Source organism: Palaemon carinicauda, chromosome 1 (genome assembly GCF_036898095.1).
Source record: "Palaemon carinicauda isolate YSFRI2023 chromosome 1, ASM3689809v2, whole genome shotgun sequence".
NCBI classification, from domain to species: Eukaryota; Metazoa; Arthropoda; class Malacostraca; order Decapoda; family Palaemonidae; genus Palaemon; species Palaemon carinicauda.
Window position 1 is genome coordinate 168,383,921 of NC_090725.1, and position 6,030 is coordinate 168,389,950.

Genomic DNA, 6,030 nt, shown 5'->3' on the forward strand with positions numbered 1-6,030 from the left:
CCGACCCAGAATGCTTGCAACCACTGTGGAATCTTTCACCCCTAAAGGATGCAGCTTCTCTTGGCATGACCATGGGATTGCTTGCACATTACTCAAGATGGATCCCAAACTTTTCAGAGAAAATCCGCCCTCTCACACAAGCCAATGGTTTTCCTTTATCTACTGAAGCACTGCAAGCTCTCGGGAACTTGAAGAAAGATATTGCTAGTGCTGTGGTAACGGCCATTGATCCCTCCTCTCTTTTCACTGTGGAAACGGACGTCTCAGGTCATGCGATAGCAGCTACTCTGACACCAAATAATCGCCCAGTGGCTTTCTGCAGTGGAAAAGGAAGCTTATGCCATAGTGGAGGCATTGAGGAAGTGGAGACACTACTTAATTGGACACCACTTCAAGCTCATCACGGACCAGAGTAGTGTAAAGTTTATGTTTGACTCTAATTCAAACAGTAAAATAAAGAATGACAAAATAGCAAGGTGGAGAGTTGAACTCTCATGTTTTCACTATGATATAGTATACCGTCCAGGAACAGAGAACATACCAGCTGATGCTCTCTCCTACACCTGTGGTACCACTACTTCTGATAAACTCCGAGAACTTCATGAAATCCTATGTCACCCGGGAATATCTCGTATGATGCATTTAGTCCGAGGGCGGAATCTACCTTACTCGGTAGAAGAAGAAGAAAATTACCACCTCTTGCCAAGTGTGTTTAGAGCTCAAACCTCGATTCTTCAAATAGTCGGGACAACTGATCAAAGCAACCCAGCCATTCGAGAGGCTGAACTTAAATTTCAAAGGCCCAGTTCCCTCTCAATCTAGAAACAAGTACTTCCTCACGGTTGTGGATGAATTTTCAAGGTTCCCTTTAGTTTTCCCTTGTGCTGATATGACCACTAGAACTTTCATCAGTTGTTTGGTGCAACTATTTGCTTTGTTTGGTATGCCAGCATACATCCACACTGACAGGGGTGCATCTTTCAAGTCTGAAGAGTTGAAGGATTTCCTGATGAAGAAAGGTGTAGCTACCAGTCGCACTACACCTTATAACCCTAAAGGGAATGGTCAGGCTGAAAAATATAATGGAATTATAGGGAAAACTCTAACATTGGCCCTTAAGACAAGAAACCTTGATGTGTGTCAGTGGGAAACTGTTCTCCCAGATGCTCTCCATTCTATACGCTCCTTGTTGTGCACTTCCACGAACAGTACTCCTCACGAGCGCCTTTTACTGCATAGTAGAAGGTCCACCACCGGTCAATCGTTGCCTACTTGGCTCATCCAAGGAGGACGTGCTCTCCTGAGACGTCTTGTAAGACACAGCAAAAACGACCCCTTGGTGAATGAGGTTAAAATCATAGAGGCGAACCCCGAGCATGCTCATATGAAGCTTTCAGATGGTAGGGCGACTACAGTGTCATTAAGACATCTTGCTCCTCTGGCTAGTGACAACCGAGAAAGTACAGATGCTGGAGATCCTGTACCTCAGTCCGAGGTTCCTGAGGAATGGTCAGTTACGAATGCTCCCCAGGAGATTGCACGCAGTATCTCCCATGTGGATACTGCTCCTCAGAATGACACTCTTCACGAATCACGTACAGTGCCTCAACAGGTAGGCTCATCTCCTCCACTTCGAAGGTCAGAGAGAGTGAGGTAACCTCCAAAGTACCTTCAGGATTACTCCACGTGAACTTAAATCAGAAGGGAAGAATGTGGTAAAAATGAACCTGTTTATATTTCCTATAGCTTTTGTTTACTTTCGGGGTTCCTTGCTGACGTGTTTCGCAGAACTGCTGTGTACTGCACTCGCCAGATGAGGGTATGTTCTTGGTTATCCTGTTGTTCATAAGGAGTGTGATGTATATACCTTCTTAGTTAACACAAGCGTTTATTTATGTTTATGTCTGTGTCTGACAACGTGTTTGTTTTGTTGTTTGCAGGGTATAACTGCAGTGGAATTGTTAACTGAATAAAACCTTAGTTCTGGATACACCGGGTTTACTTCAATTATTACTATTATTATTATTAAAAGAAGATTTATCTGCTTAATGAGTCAGGGGACTGTTAAAGTCGCCACAAATACATTCAGGAGGGAATAATAACAGATTTTGACATAGGAAAAATCTATTTTCGGGTGAGATAGCCATGTCGTCTTAATGGAAGTTCCTCAATGGCAGCTTCTACTTGGGATATTTCTGCGAGTGATATACCAGAGAAATTTTACCTTAAAAGTATCATGGAGTTCTAACCTTTGGAGTGAATATCCCAAGAGATATCGTGTATAAATCAGGGACGCGTTAATAACAAGCGATGGTTATCCTTCCCCGAATAGAGTTAACCTTGCCTCGAAGGATACGGGATAGGGTAGGATACATGGGTGAGAGAGCCATTACAACTTCCAATCACAATGTGCTACAACTAACATGTTTACTGTTGAACCATTAAAGGAGCACCCATCACATGATGTGAGGTCCACACTGAGAATTAAGAGGGGATGAAAAGTAATGTGCAGGCCATCAGGACGACAAGGCTATCTCACCCAAAAATAGATTTTTCCTATGTCAAAATCCGTTTTTTGGGCTCAAGCCATGTTGTTCTGTTGGAAGTGTACCAGAGAATTATTATTCTTAGTTGTGGCCAAAAGAGTTTTAACCCTTTAAACCCCATAGATATAAGCATACTTTCTTTAGCATTGGTAACTATGGTACCGAACTATGAGAGTAGAAGCAAAAGAAATCAATAGCACAGTCCCACTCACTGAAGAACTTTGTCTCCAGTAGAGGAAAAGGCCGAAGTCTATAAAAAGAGGGATAAAAAACTGAAGTACACTTCTTTTATTATATATAGTAGGTCCAATGAAAGGAAACACAAAAAGGAACAGAAGTCTTTTATCGTTTCCAAAAATTCATACATGTAACAGTAACAACATAACATTATTACACTTGACATACTGTATACAGAAAACCAAAGTTTTCAGACCCCAAAAATTATGTAACAGAGTAGTAAAGTAGCAACACTCATGACATAAAAGGAAAATATCACCTTTGACACTTTACAATATCAAATAGTACATAGAAAAGAAGAACATTAATCCCTTTGCACAATGTAGACTGAGAAGTCCCAACTATACAGTAAATAAGATTCCTTTCACAACACTAAAGAAGCTGGTTTAATCACACTGACAGCAGCCACTATGAAGTATTTAATCTTTTCCAACTGTCGTAAGTAATGTCTGAAGAACACTCTTGAAGATTTCCATCCTGTGTAAGCCTGTAAGTCTGCAAAGGACATAGATTGGAAAAATCTAAGGAAAAAGAAACTTTTCTAGGAGCATGACCTGATGGAATACTTTCAGAGTCAGCCCTTCTGATGAAAAGGGTGAGTTTGGACCCGTTGAGATACTACCATTAGAATTATGGTGTCCTTTGACTGGTCAGACAGTACTACATTAGACCCTTCTCTCTGGTTACAGTTCATTTTTCCTTTGCCTACACATACACCAAATAGTCTGGCCTATTTCTTACAGATTCTCCTCTGTCCTCATACACCTGAAAACAATGAGATTGCCAAACAATCTCCTTTATCCAAGGGGTTAACTACTGCACTCTAATTGTTCAGTGGCTACTTTCCTCTTGGCAGGGGTAGAAGAGATTCTTTGGCTATGGCAAGCAGCTCTTCTAGGAGAAGGATACTCCAAAATCAAACCATTGTTCTGTAGTCTTGGGTAGTGCAATAGCCCGTATCATGGTCTTCCACTGTATTGGGTTAGAGTTCTCTTGCTTGAGGATACACTCTGGTACACTATTCTATCATTTCTCTTCCTCTTGTTTTTGTTAAAGATTTTAAAGTTTATATAGGAAATATTTATTTTAGTGTTGTTGCTGTTCTTGAAATAATTTATTTTTCCTTGTTTCCTTTCCTCACTGGGCTATTTTCCTTGTTGGAGCCCTTGCGCTTATAGCATCCTGCTTTTCCAACTAGGGTTATAGCTTAGCAAGTAATAATAATGATAATAAGTAACAATAATAGTAATAATAATTAGCTGTTTCAGAGATTGATTGATTGATTTGAAGTTCTTTGGCATCCTGACATTGAAGGTCATTGACGCTGAGCTGTTTCAGAGAAAGATTAAATTCTATTCTCCCCTTTAAAATATTGACCGCCTTTAAAGGCCCGGCTCTTGAACAGGTAGGCCTTAAGGCACTCCACAGGGCACAGAGAAGTGTCTTCCTGTAGAGGAACAATTTTCCAGAGCCCCCAACGTTTCGTGGGAAGTTCTTTTTTTGCCAAGAATGCAGGATCTGGGTAAAGATTTACCTCCCCCAATTCCGAGAATTCAATCTGGCCATCATCCCTTAAAAGGACCACAACCTCACTGACTCTAGCACCAGAAGCCATAGCAAGCAAAAGATACTTTCTGGGTCGACCTGTGACGCCCGGTGAAAAGGGTCCTTCTTATCTCTTTTCTGATATAAATACTTCCAAATATACCAGAGAAAGTTAAAGCATGGAATGCAGAGGTTACTACCCTCGTGCAAGCACCCTACGGGCGTCGTGTATAAAGATAGGGCATGTGAAAACCACTATTCACAGGTCCTCTTCCATTTAGATAAATCCTTCATCAAAAGGGGGAGCCGCCACAGCGGCACTAACCAAACTCACCTGATCCACTCAGCGACGCCCGCCTCGAGCGCCATCTACTCATCCTTCTTTTGGACTCGTGTTTGGCGATTACCCTGTTTTTGGGCTCTCGTGTTTTGTCTGTTTTTTGGATTTCTTCGCCATGGCTGAAGCTCTCCTTTCCCCTACGCCAATGTTAAGTACCATAGATTGTTTTGACATTATTTTTAGTACCGGGCAAGTTAATGTTAAGTAATAGGAAGTGTTCTAGTGCGTTTGGCTTTATGCCTTCCCGCGGCCATTTTTGTTGTTTACTCTCAGTACATTTCAGTTTTGCTTGATTTGTTGCCCTTTTGGTACTTTTGGCATTCTAGGTTCCTTTTAATCTTATACTAGATTATAGGCTTGATGCCACTTATTTTGAACCGATTCATTATTATCTTTTGGTACTTATTAGTCATTTACGAGTCCGTATCTTGTTAACGAAGAATAGCATTCGGGGTTTTATTACAGTTTAGTACCACCAACTTTATTGGCGTTTTTCGTTACGATTCGATATGTTTTTGACTGTTTGTTACCTCCCTCCTTTTCGCTATTCTTCGTTAATTTCTTTTTTATTATTTTTCATCGGACAGATGTGTTTTGTGTTTTTTGGGGTTCGTGTTATGTTAGATTGATCGTTGTAACCGCCGAGTGCGAGAGGCTGGAGTTCCCGTTTTCTTTCACACAGACTCGGGTTCTCCCTCTCTCTATCTCCCCCTTCTGGGAATTTCTTCGTCGTAGACGAGTTTTTTAATTTACCAGGTTACTTCGTTCTTTCTTATATTTTTGGCTAATATTGGTTTTATTATTAGATCCTGTTCGTGTTAGAGTCTATTATAGGTTAGTTGGGCTGCCTTGAGCTGCCTCCCATTCCCCCTACCCTTAGTCCCACCCTCTCCCCGCTCCGGCCTGGGAGTTGAGTTTTCCACTACTATGAGCTGGGAACGCTCACTTACCTATTATTCTAGTGCGCCCCTTTGGCAGGGAATCCTCCCCTCGTTGGCCCTCCGCACCTTGACTCCGGCTACGGCCCATAATTTCACACGATAATCACATGTATCTCCGCCCCCACCACCCCCCCCTTGTTATTCTCACTACCGGAGATCCTTTCTGAGATCAAGTTATTGAATTATTTTTACTGTGTCCCTTATATGGATTAAGGATCCCCCCCCCCCTCCGGGCCTTCGTCACACTACGGCGCTCTCCCATACCAATATGCCTTAACTTTTATCAATAATTACTTAGGAGCTCCGGCTCTTCTATATGCACTATTTTTCTCCGGTCTATATGCACTATTTTTCTCCGGTCTACTAAGGAGTATTTGCTCATAATTTTTATCATTGTAGTAATTACGGCGGAGCTCCTGCT